Here is a 13,976-nt window from a genome sequence, read left to right as displayed (position 1 = left end):
CTCTACTGCTTTCTAAAATCTTAAAGGGAAATTAAGCTTGGGACAAACGACTCAAAATCTATGCACTGTCCTAAGCTGAGCAACAGAAAAAAAACAAGAATAAATTCAATAGAAAATGGTGGTCCCACTCAAAAGACATTACATTCCTAGTAAATAAAGAAATACTATTATAAACATAGGAGTCTCCCCAAAAGTAAAGTTTTTTATGGTGAACGGGGGTGAGGAGGGATTGAGGTTTCCAATTTACAGAGAGACAAGGGCAAATGCTGAAAAATCAGCAGAACCACACAATAAATACTTCTACCATGAAGCATGCATCCAAACCGGGGGAGAAACAGGACGGCAGGTCCCTGGGCACAGTGCCCTCGTCTCCTGCTCTTTGCCGCGCTCGGCTCTGCACATGGGTCTTGCCCTCAGCTGCGTTACTTAGTTGTGGTTAATGTGCTGGCAGAAATCTACACCATCAAAGGATGTGACTTTCACCTGATACTGACACTGTTCCCCGACCTACCAATCACGCCTGAGCCAGTCTGACTTACAGAAATACGTGTCATTGCAGCAGCATGGACAGTACTTTTGTTTAATCTTTGAGCTCAAAAGTCAGTTCCTCAGGAAAACCTTCCCTGACCTCTTGCTCCAGACCAGGGCAGGCCCCACCAGGCACACATTCTCAGAGCTGTCTGTGCTCTTCCTTTATAACACGAACCACAGTTAACATCCTGGGGAAATTACTTTCTTCTTGTCTGACTGCCCCATGGACTGTAAGATGTATTTTCAGTCTCCAGTGTATCCTCAGCACCTGGCCAGGTGCCTAGGACATACAGCAGGCATCCATGAAATATTGGTTGACTGCAAGAATTAACTGATTAAATATTATGCCATTAAGGTAAAAAATGTAGCTTCTCTCTGCTGTGGTGTTTGTAAAATTAAAATTTATAGTGGCATTCTTTTTTTTTTTTTTTCCTTTTGCCCTGGCTTTCTTTATTTTTATTTTTTTAACATTTTTTATTGATTTATAATCATTTTACAATGTTGTGTCAAATTCCAGTGTTCAGCACAATTTTTCAGTTATTCATGGACATATACACACTCATTGTCACATTTTTTTCTCTGTGAGTTATCATAACATTTTGTGTATATTTCCCTGTGCTATACAGTGTAGTCTATTCTACAATTTTGAAATCCCAGTCTATCCCTTCCCACCCTCCACCCCCCTGGTAACCACAAGTCTGTATTCTCTGTCTGTGAGTCTGTTTCTGTTTCATATTTATGCTTTGTTTTTGTTTGTTTGTTTTTGTTTTTGTTTTTTAGATTCCACATATGAGCGATCTCATATGGTATTTTTCTTTCTCTTTCTGGCTTACTTCACTTAGAATGACATTCTCCAGGAGCATCCATGTTGCTGCAAATGGCATTATGTTGTCGGTTTTTATGGCTGAGTAGTATTCCATTGTATAAATTTTTTTTTTTTAATTTTTAAAATAAATTTTTTCTTTATTTTTAAAATAAGAAACAGAAAGCTTGGCTTATGTATAGATCTACTCTGTTGGTAACCGTAGCTGGTAACTGTTGGTAACAGTCTTCTCCCACTGGAGAGAAGACGACATGGGAGGAAAGATAAGCTTAATGAATTAAAAAAAATTCTCACTGTGGCTACAGATCTCTGTTATGAAAGATTACCAAGTACATCCGCTTAGATCAATATAATACACCACACCCCCAGCTTCATCTGCTAACCCAGCTCTAGAACTGAATTAAGACTGTCATTGGAAATAATATTATTATGATCGTTTGTTTCTATAAGATTCTTGCAGAGATTTACCATCTACTTTATTTCCTATTGTAAATGGTACTCCAGGGTAATTTATCTCTTGTTGACTAGACAATAGCTCATACACAGCTTTACAATGAGTGGAGGTAGGGAGGGGGGAGGGCAGTGAGGAAGGAATCAATATGATAAATACTGCTTTATTTTTATCTCACCAGAATGCTATGCCATTACCCTTTCTTAAAAATTCTACGGATTACTGAGGTTGGAATTATCATAGAAGTCACTGGTCACTAAGACCCAGAGAAGTGAACTCTTTTCTTGCCCAAGGTTGTACAATGAATTTATGGAAAAGCTGGGGTTGGAATCCAGATTGTCTAACTCCCAGTTCAGTGCTACTGAGTGAGTTTTAGTTGATTGTGAGTATCCTCTCTTCGTAGGGATTTCTACATCTTCTTTTTCTCTTTAGAATAGGGTTTTGCTTTCTGAAAATCTGCTAAAAGTCATGACAGCCTGATATGAAAATCTAATGCTGTCATTCTGCTATGTTGCCATTTGCCAGATTATTCCATCTATGTGTGAAAGGTGAGACACAGGAAAATCAGACACAAATTCACACACCAAAAAATAGGAGTTAAGTCATATGTGGAATCTTAAAAAAAAAAAAAAAAAAGAAAGAAAAAGACAAATGAACATTAATATAAAACAGAAACAGACTCATAGACACAGAATACAAACTTGTGGTTGCCGGGCGGAGGAGGGTGGGAAGGGACAGACTGGGAGTTGGAAATTTGTAGATATTGACAGATATGTAGAATAGATAAACAAGATTATACTGTATAACACAGGGGAATATATACAAGATCTTGTGGTAGCTCACGGTGAAAAAGAATGCGACAACGAATATACATATGTTCATGTATAACTGAAAAATTGTGCTCTGCACTGGAAATTGACACAACATTGTAAACTGACTATAACTCAATAAAATAAAATTTAAAAAAGAAAAATAGGAGTTAAAAAAAAGTTGTTTTGCACATACAGTATAAAGTAATAATAAATAAACCTAAGGCAAAGTGATGCTTCTAAACCCAAAATCTCCCATCACTCTTAGAAATATGTCAGCTTTGCCAACTAGCAATCAATTTTATTGTCCTCAGACGTGGCATAGGCTTGGGAACTTGTCCTGAGTGTTTTATGCCAGGTGATTGGCACATTGGATCCAAGGCGCATTGAAGAGTTCAGTTGGGCTCCAATGTAAGGTTCCAAATTAAACGTCCCCAGGGTAGCACAAATTCAAAATCCCACAATTTAAGAGCTCCACTCAAAAGCAGGATAGACGGATCCTCAGCCCCAGGGTAAATTAGGACCTTCCTCTCAAAGATTTATGCTCCAAAGAGTCCTTATGATTCAGTGGTAGAAGCAAAGGATGTATTTTAAGATGAGCACTTACTCAGGGGACAGAATGTCTGGTAGTTGAGAAAACAAACCCTGGAGACACGAATTCTACCTGTGTGCAAAGTCCGACTCTGCTTCTCATTAGCCTTTTTCCTTGGGCAAGTCATTCAACCTCCCCGTAGCTCAATTGCCACGGCTGTGAAATGGGATTTTGATAGTACTTAAATCAAGTACTTACATCATAGAGAAGTGAGATGAGTTAAATTCAGTGATGCTTTAAAGCACTTGAAGTAGCACCTGGGACCTCTAAGTCCTACATCATTCAGTGTTTGCAGAATAAACAAAGTGATCTTCCTGACAGTATTTAGGGGACTTCTTTTAGAAAAGTCCTTTCTCCATAGTTCATGAAAGTGTTGCAATTGGTCCTACCTCCTTGCATGGCTGTGATGGTTTGGGAAGCCTGCTCCTTGTTCCACCTCGACATCCAAACCGGTGGAAGCTTGGCATTTAAAGCTCAGGTGAGCCACCACAATGCAGTTAGCCCATGAGACCAAAGCTGATCACTTAAAGAAAAAGAAAATAATCTTTTAAAAAAATCATAAGCACCAGGAACAATGAAGTCTGCACACAGGACCATGAGCTCAGTCCTCGATCCCAGTGCTGTCACTGATGCGTGCTCCAAATCTTCAGAGGTGCTTTTAACAAAAGGTAATTGGTACTCAATGCTCCAAAGACAACTAAGCTGATTCAGAGAAGGCAATCTGAATGCTCCCACAAGGTGGGTCAGTGGGGTTTGGCATATAGCTGACAGTCAGTGAATAAATAAATAATAGCAAATATATACTGTGCAAGTATTTTATACCTACATATGTTCCTGCAATATATACCATGTTAAGCATTTTAATGTATTAATAAAATATAATTTTATACATAACATATTAATGCAGTATATTAATATTAATATACTGTGTAAGAGATTTACAAGAATTCTATAAGGTTATTACTGATTTTATCTTCTCTTTAAAGATGAGGGGTGTGAGACAGCACAGAGAGGTTTAAAGTGTTTTCTAAGGTCACACAGAAGCAAGTGTTGGAACTGGGATTCCAACCGACACTATCTGGCCCCCGAGTCCATGCACTGAGCAGTTACGCCATGAGTGAACTCAGAGCCTGATTCAGAGGGACAGTGGGACAGCCATGGGAGTGCACGGCTCAGGTCTCCCTTTAGGTTGCAAGATGCTCAAGCCATTCCAGGATCCACAGTCCTCTGCCGAGGGCTGCAGGTTGAGGGCACTGGGCTGGCTGCTTCTGTCCAAAGCAGGCTCCCCGAGAAGGTGGTCTTTGCTCTGGAGCTCCCTGCTGGGCTGGCTAGAGCCGCCACATCTGCACAGCGGCCTGAGGCTGTCCCTGCCCCATCCAGCTTCCTCGCCCCAGTCCTTTCTCAGGTGTTGCTGAGAGAGCAGGAAACTGATAAGATGGCTCTTGAATGGTTCAGGCCCACACTTCTAGCTAAACTGGTCTCATGACTGACACGCTCTCCTCCTTGTGCATCCTTTTCTTAGAATAACTTATCCTTTTACCCTAGAGGTCTTGAAGGAAGGTCATGGACTGAACTTCAAGAAAATGGGCAGACCCTCCTAAGTTCTTCCGTAACAACAGCAAGTGCTTATCAAGATGAAGAGAGCGTAACACCCTGTAAAACACCCTGAGCGTTGTCAACTTTTCTGTTCCATCCAGGTTTTCTATAAAAACCTCAAGGCCCCAACCCTGAGACGGATTCACGGTTACTAAGGCACCAGCCTTCGGTACCTCCCCTTCGCCTGGCTAAGCAATAAAGCTGCTCTTTTCTTTGCTCCCAAATTCTGTCTCTGAATTCGCCTTTCAGGGGTGCAGAGGCCAGTTTTTTTGTTAACATTACTCCCATTACACTTCTTGAACGACTAACTTCATCTCAGCATTTACTGCCCAGAGGAAATGTCTGCTTTTCCCAGTCAGATATCTGGCTGAGATCTCACCAGGTAAGGAAGTATGAAACTTTAGCAACAAAAATAAAGACAGCAGATTACTTATGGTTTTTTAAATTGTTTGAATAAAGTATTAAAGAAACCTTTAGGGAAAGATGTTGTAGAGGTATTTACGCAATGGGTAGGCACACCACCATGTCCCATGGTAACGATATTAGTTAGAGTTCTTTGGTTATAAGCAATAGATAGCAACTCCGGCTTGCTTAAGCCAAAGGGTGTATTAGGAGGGTGTGAGGTCCACAGAAAGAATGGAAGGCTAGAAAGCAGGAACTGTAGCAACGGGACCACATGTGAAGAACAGTATGAGCAAGGGAATTTGCTAGGATGGGAAGGAAACCCAACTACTTTCAGAATTGCTGTCCTCCTGTTCCAGATTCACATTCCAGGGAGACAAGAGCAGACTGGCCTCGCTGGCATCGGTACCCAGTCCCCAGGGAGGAGAAAACGGGAGCTCAGATTAAAATCTTAATAGACAGACTCCATTGGGGAAGAGAAAATCAGGTGGGAAAGAAAGGACGGAAGGAAGAAAGGAAGGAGGGACGGTAGGGAAGGAGGAAGGGAATGCTGAACAACTAGATAACTTTAACTGTCTAATACCTTATGTCACGCTTCCCAGTTATTATTTGTGAACAAATTCAGTAAGATGGAGCTGACCTCTCTCTGCCCCTCTTAAAGCTGATCAGCCTTCAGTGGAGAAATCTTTTAGTACAGTTGGATCGGTTCTTTCAGAGAGGTACAGATAAATCAGAGTTTCTTTTAAGAGGGGACCAGGCTGATTAGAGAACCATTTTGATAAAACCATGTGACAAAACTCATATGAAGAAATGTTCAAGGAACTAGGAATATTAATCAAAAGAAAAAGGTCTCAGGAGAGAGAGGTCAGCTGCCATCACATGTTTGTCATGTGTTGATGATCTTAGAGTCACTATCTTCCCAAGGATTAGATTTGGAACCTCTGGGGTTCAGAACCAAGGAATGGATTCAGAATAAGTGAGAGGAGGCTGGGTCTGCCTTCACTAGGCGTCAAATGCTGAAGTAATTCTCCTTTGTATAGAAATGAAACAATAAGGGAAAAGTTACAGCTGGGATTAAGAAATATGTAAAAATTGAGCTTGAAATTGAGCTTAATAGAATGATATTAACAAAAATGGCTATTTTTTTTGACATTACTATATATGAGGCACTATGTTATACTCTTAACTGTCACTGTACCTCAAACTTTTGAACCCCAGAATCTTTAATGACAGAAAAAAGACAATGCTTACCTCCAGATCATGGGGGGCAAGGCAAAAAAATCCATGCCAGTGATAAGATTGTTGGGGCTTCTCAGCTTTTACGTTAAGAAATCATGAGACTCAGTGTTTAAGTTCAAAAAAATTGTTTTGACTATCAACAGCTTAATGTGAAACACTGTCCTGTATTTATCTTATGGCTTGTTTGGGGACCTCTTGAAACATTGTTGCATAACTCCGTGGGTATGCATACCCCAGGACCTGAAAGACGAATACTTGTACAATGGAATACTACTCAACAATAACAAAGAATAAAATAATGCCATTTGCAGCAACATGGATGGCCCTGGAGAATGTCATTCTAAGTGAAATAAGCCAGAAAGAGAAAGGAAAATACCATATGAGATCACTCATATGTGGAATCTAAAAAAAAAAAAGACAAATAAGCTTATTTATAAAACAGAAACAGATTCACAGACATAGAAAACAAATATGGTTACCAGGGGAATGGGGGTGGGAAGGGATAAATTGGGAGTTCGAGATTTGCAGATACTGACTGGTATATATAAGACAGATAAACAAGATTATACTGTACAGCACAGGGAACTATATTCTATATCTTGTAGTAGTTCACAGTGAAAAAGAATATGAAAACGATTATATGTGTATATTCATGTATGACTGAGGCATTGTGCTGTATACCAGAAATTGACACAACATTGTAAACTGATTATACTTCCATTTTTAAAGAGTAAAATATATATATATATGTATTTGGAACTGTCTGAGGATGGAATGCACTATCCAAGGAAGTTTGTACCGAGACAGGATGACCTCTAAGCCACCAAGGGTGAATTCAAAACCAACCTGATGAAGAAAAGCAGAGTCCTTCAATCCACTCCTTCAGTCCGTTCATCGGAAGCGCTCTCAACACTTATCCTTCAGAGTTATTCCAACACTGGAAACTCCAAGCACAGTGACCAGCAGAGAGGGAAGAGCAGCCAAAGGTCAAGGACCCGCAGATCATTATTCACAGATTAAATAAATCTGCATATTTAAAGAGGCTCAGTAATAGACAACTCAATGTATGGGGGGAATCACTGTTTCCTCCAGGTCCTATCTGTCCTATTCTTATGGTGAGTAATAGACTGAATGTTCTTTTGTCAGCGAGGCAGCCAAAATATTATTCTTATTAAATAATTCCAAGAGTTTAGAGCTGGAAAACCTCTTGAGATTAGTTTAGTCTAGACTTCCTACAATTAGAAAGCTGAATTTCTGTGAATTGAAGTGACTTGTCCAAGACCACACAGCTTTAGTGGCAGAATTGGGCCTTTTTATTCCCAATTGAATGCTCTTTTTACAATGGCAGGGTGTGATCTGATGGATGGAGAAGCTTTAAGATGGCACCCCCAGGCTCAGCCAGTTCCGAACCTGCGGCAACTTGGGCAAGTTGCTGATCTTTTCTGAGCAGCAGTTTTCTCTCTGAGAGGTGGGAATCACACCCATTTCGAAGGTTCTACCCAGGAGCTAAAGAGGGGATGCTCCCAAAGCAGTCAGCACAGTCCTCAGCGTAGGGAGGTTGCCTCCAGAAATACTTCTGTTCTCCAGTCTCTAGCCTCTCTTGTTTGGTTGTTTCCCAAGTCTTCTTGCTGATACTACTCCCATTAATTTCATAAGAAAAATGGACTTTCCTCTCCTTTGTCCAAGTCACATGACTGAGAGACACACACCCAGAGACAGAGCTGGGGCCAATGCTGTGAAATATTAACAGTTAAGGAATCTGGGTGAGGGAGATCTCGGAGTTCTCTGTACTGGACTTGCAAGTTTTCTGTTCAAGTTTGAAATCATTTCCAAATAAATTGTTTCAGTGGAAAGATAAGACCCATACCATCACATGTTGTGTTTCTTCCACTTCAAAGCTCTATTGCAGAGCAACAGGATGAAGGTTTTTAATTCTAGGTGCATCTTAAACTACATGTTAGTAGATGCGCCTTCCCATCCCCTCTTGAGAAAGGTGTTTGTGGTTCCTTTTTCATCTGTTGAGCACACAACACAAAGAGGAACTGTGCCCAGGCCCAGGACACAGGCTGGAACTCAAAAGTACCTTGGTTTGAATGATAAATATATGGTTCCCCCCATGTTAACCACCTGATTAAAAAGAGGTCATGTGCTAAACTGGGAAAGTCCTAACATAGAGGAAAGTAATTGAAAGTCTTTTGTATCCAAAATAGCGCAAATAGATTCCAGCTGAGAGAAAAAAAAAAAAAAAAACCCACTCTGTTTTCATTTCACAGTGATTTAATGCTGTGGTTTATATTTATTCGGAAGACATCTCCACCACCAGCTGAAGAGACATGCGTTCTTCTTCATCTAATAAAACACCAAGATCCTGGTCAACTATAGGTTTGACAAGCAGAGATGACCCCTACCTGTATTATTTTGTAACCTTATGAAAAGCCTTCCAATGTTTTGACATTTAAATAATCAGTGGACAATTTCTACAAGGGGAAGAGGAACAATCAAGACATTATCTCAGCAAGGACCTTTCAGGTTAGAATTAACATATGAGCTAGGAAGGAATGCTCGGATTAAGTCAAAGCAACTTCCTCTCCCTCAGACTGCAGCGGGGAATTCATTCTTTCACTCACTTATTTGATAAGTGTGTACTGAGTTCCTCTTAAATACCAGTTGTCATGATAGAAGCTCGGGGTACACGGGACCAAGCCCCTGCCCTGACTGAATTCACAGCCTGGAGGGGAAGACAAGCATGATCAAATGGTTATGGTAAATGTCATAACTTCTCTGGCAGGGTGCTGTGGGCACTCAGCTCAGGCGAGTTGAGGGGGTGGTCCCCGGGGGAGTTCCCGCTAAGCTGAGACCTGACATTCAAACCAGATGTTAGCAAAGGCAGTTGAATGGGATGTTTTCCAGGCAGAAGAAACAACCAAATACCTGGAGTGCAGAGTTTCAGGAAGGTTGGGAGAAGAAGGAAAAATGAGACTGAAAGGTATACTGGAAACACCAGATGTCCCGCAAACAGGAGCAACACACACGCACCACCCTCCAAGGGCTCACGCGAAGGGGAGAGGACCTTTGCCATATGGTCCACAGGGCTGCTTTCCTTGGGTTTTTTCTGATGCATGACCTTCCCTCTTGAGATAAGACTGCCTGGGTAAAGCTGGCTTTAGGCAAACCTCATTTGTAGGCATGCCTTTTCTTTGGGGTCTTCTCTGTTCGCTATTCAAACCAAACCATTTCTTTGATTCTGATATAACAGCAGAAATAAGAAACATTCATGAAATACCTCGTATGTGCCCAGCATTCTCACAAGTGCCTTACAGATCTGTTTAATCAATTCTCAAAAAAAAAAAAAAAAAACCAAAAAACAAAAAAACCCTAATAGGGATAATTATTATTATTCCTCTCAGAAATAAGGAAATTTGGGCTTACATATATTAGCTATCTAACTTTCCCAAGGTCACAATCACGTAAATGGCAAGAGTTGACATTAGAACCTGGTTCTACCTGAGTCCCACCTGATCGTCCTGGTAAGTTCTCAACCTCAAAGTGCCTGGTTTGACATACCATCCCCTGGAGAGCCTTTCTTTCCTGTATCTCTTACAAGATAACATTACCGGCCTGGCAGTGGGAGATATTCAAAATGCTAATGGTTAACTGAAAAGTTAACGGATAGAGATAGATCCATTAACTGTGATTTTATATAGCGAACTCTTTAAGATGATTGCAAATGCCCCCAATGAAACTGTTCTTGTAGAATGATTATTGGCATTGATATATGGAATGGTAACCATGGTACCCCCTTCAGTCACACCTTGGAAACCATTAACTCCCTTCCTGCTTGTTGCTCAACTGCTTCTCCCGGGTGATGCTTCTGAGGTCTTAACAGAAACCCACACCACCACCACTGCTTTCTTCCCCTACGTCTCATGTGTCAGGGTGGCTGACAGAGGGGCAGAGTCAGTCCCTTGGCCAAACGCAGCTCCAACAGTAGCTAAAGAGGTAGGAATTTCCAACCCGAGTCAGAAGGGAAATTTAGAATATTCTCATGCCTTAAGTGTTCTGCCTGCTCTGTAATCCATGGAGTTTGACTATTTTTTTTTTTGAAAAAACAAACATGACGGGTGGTGTGATCTTGGAAAAAAAATGCTTCACCTGTTGGAGCCTAACTTTCTTCTATTAGAAAAAAAAAGGCTCAACAAAAATGATCTCTAAAGATCCCTCCCTGTCAGCAACTCTAAGAAACACACTGCACCTGAGGCGTTTCTTAGAGGTCTCAGTACACGTGTCTAGGTACAGTTTCAGTTGAAAGGAACCTGGCGAAATCTCATCTGAGCCTGCTGGTCAGCCTCACTTGGGCTTTCTTTGTTCTGAGCGTGAAAAACACTCGAATGTTGGCCCCGATTGTGGTGCCTGTATTGTCTGTAATGAATCTCTGGCCCACAGCCTTTACCAAGGCACAGGCTTCATACCTCAAAGCCAGGAACCTCATTACTCCTGGGAGAACCTAATCTTATTTTCCAGGGGCCTGTGACTGCTATTGGCTTGCCTTTACACTGAGCCAAAATCCACTTCCTGCAATTGTACACACCAGAGAAACCACTCTGGGCCACAGGAGAGGTGGTCGGCAAAAGACAAAGCAACAGGGTGACAAGGGCACTTAAAAGTCTTCTTTGAGCCTCCTTTTTATCAGATACATAAAAATAACCTATGTGAGGAGACAAAAATACTGACCTTGTGAACAAAAGGAAATAGGGTTAACGTGAACCACGCCCTCCCTATAGGAGCCGGGAGAGTGTTCATGCCTCTTTGTAAATAAAGGCTGAGACGGGCCAAGGCCCAAACTGTAAATGATCCAAGGCTTCTTTGAGTAATGAGAGAATGTGAAAAAACTCAAATGAATCACTGCCTTGATTCAAGCTACAAGGCAGACATGACAGTGAAAAATGTGTCCCAGGAGGAAGGGTCGTGCCTATTAAGACAAGTGTGGAGTCATTCCAAACACAGTGTCCCTGCGAAAAGCCTTGCTGGTCATTCTTTCCAGGGAGCATCCCGTTCCCCGCCTACTGCCCTGGGAGAAGGCGAGGAGGCCACGTCTGAAAAGATGGGTTGTAATTTAAAGCGCAGTATAGCGTAGCCACCTGCCAAGGGTCGAGGCGTGGGCTTAGGGGCTTTATCTCATTGGCCCCTTTTTGTCCAGTGGGGACATAAAACATTTCTGATTATCCATAAGGGATGCAGTTTTGTGGAAGGAAGAGAGAGCTGCCTCATCTCTGACTGGCTGCAAACTTGAGCAAATCTCTTCACCTCCGTAGTTTAGTGTGCCTGTCTCCAACCCAAAACTGGGGCGATGGAACGCAGGCCTTCCAGGGGGGCTTGCATTCACTTGTATTGTTTTCTCTATCATGGATGCTGTGCTCTTAAACTTCTGAGAAGGGGATATGTAACCTTCCTTTCCCAAATCCTTTTCCCTAGCAAATGGCCTCGGTAATGGGCAACACTGTTGAGGAACACCTGGGAACCCCAATTTCTGTGGTTCTCCCTTAACTAAGGGTCTTCTATTTCTGAGCTAAAACCTGGTCCCAGAGCTACTGAGTCACCCAGGAGACCTCTTGCCATCGGTCTCTTCCAGGATCCTTGGGACTTCTTAAACTAGTCCAAAGCCACAGCCAATTTTCTCCATATTTTAGGGTGAACTTACCCAGAGTCTACACTGGACCTGACATGACTGCATAAAAAAAGTTCTCAGGGCCCTTGAAACCAGAGAGTAGCTCAGTGGCTCATGGGGTATAGAAGTGCCCACTGAACAAGCCACTTGGCTTCTTGGTGCCAGAGGATGGACAGATATTTTGCAGCTAACCATTGCTCAGGTCTAGTGTATTGTTAGCACTCCTTAAATAAATTTTTGTCATTATTTCTAAAATGTATTTGGACTTCTTGATATTAAAAACAGAGCATCAGTTAAAACATTTGTAGCAATACACTGCTCTTTGCTTTTTTTGTTTGTTTCGTTTGATTTGATTTATTGTGGTAAGAACACTTAACATAAGATGCATCTCCTTAACAACTCTTTGTGTACAATACAGCACCATTGACACAGGTACAATGCTACACATCAGATCTCTGGAACTTACTCGTCTTGCTTAACTGAAACCTTATGTCCATTCATTAGCAACCCCCTTCCCCTTCCCCTCCGCCCTTGGCAACCAGCATTCCACTCTTCGCGTCTAAGAATTTGACTGTTTTAGGTGCCTCGGGTAAGTGGAATCTTGCAGTATTTGTCTTTGTGTGATTGGTCTATTTCACTCAGTATAACATCTTCAAGGTTGATTCATTTTGTCATGTATTACAAAAATTTCCTTCTTTTTTAAGGCTGTATAGTTTCTCGTTGTTTATGTATACCACATTTTCTTTATCCATTCATCTGTCAATGGGCATTTAGGTTTTTTCCACATCTTGGCTACTGTGATAGTGCTGCAATGAATAAGACAGTGCTAATATCCCCTCAAGATCCTGATTTCAATGTTTTTGGATAAATACCTAGAAGTGGGAGTGCTCGGTCATATGGTAGTTCTTTTTTTTTTTTTTTGAGGAACTTCTATGTCATTTTCCATAGCCACTGCACAATTCTGCATTCCTATCACTAGCATACAAGAGTTCTAATTTCTCCTCATCCTCACCATCAATTGTCTTTTGTTTTTGTTTTTGTTTTGGTTTTTGTTTTTGTTTTTGTTTTGATGATAACCATCCAGACAAGTGTGAGTTGATATTTCACTGTGGTTTTGATTTCCCTGATCATTAGTGATGTTGAGCACTTTTTCACATACCTCTTGGCTATTTGTATGTCTTCTTTGGAGAAACATCTGTACAAGTCCTTAGCGCATTTTTTTCAATCGAGTTATTTCAGATCTCATATTTTTTGATACCGTTCTTAATTTCAATTGTGCCAGCAAGAGCCAAAATTAATATTTGAAAGAAACAAAACAACTAATTGGCTTGTGCTCAGTAATCCTGTCTCTTCCCCACCCTTCTTGGTGTGAATTACCCAGGAAACATCAAAAAGATTGGCCACTCCCACTAGTCCAGATGGGCCATGGATGGACCATGGGTGGACAGTCCATGGGACCTCGATCTTTCTGGATTGATGACTTTAGGGAGAATGGATACATGGGTGTTCAGCTGTCGCTAAAAACTGGCTGAGCTCCTAGTAATCATAGTAAAGATTACAGCGTCTATAGATCCATGTTGAACATTGTCAAATTTTCCCAACTATTTTAGGTCTTAGGATTTGCATTTGGAGCCAGAGGGAATGGGCAAACGTGCTCATAGGATAATTTCCAACATTATATCCTATCATTTTGTGAATGTGACTATGGTAAGTAAACATAATAGTCTTGCTGTAAAGCAGACGCCGTAGGGAGAAAAAACATCCTTTGCTTTCTGCGTTTTGTTATTCACGTTAGTTTTGGTCTCATTCCTAGTAGAAATATCTGTGATTACCCTATGTTAGTAAGTTGGTATTGTAGTAACTAAAGA

Source organism: Camelus ferus, chromosome 33, assembly GCF_009834535.1.
Source record: "Camelus ferus isolate YT-003-E chromosome 33, BCGSAC_Cfer_1.0, whole genome shotgun sequence".
Classification (NCBI taxonomy): Eukaryota; Metazoa; Chordata; class Mammalia; order Artiodactyla; family Camelidae; genus Camelus; species Camelus ferus.
This window is presented reverse-complemented; position numbering follows the sequence as displayed.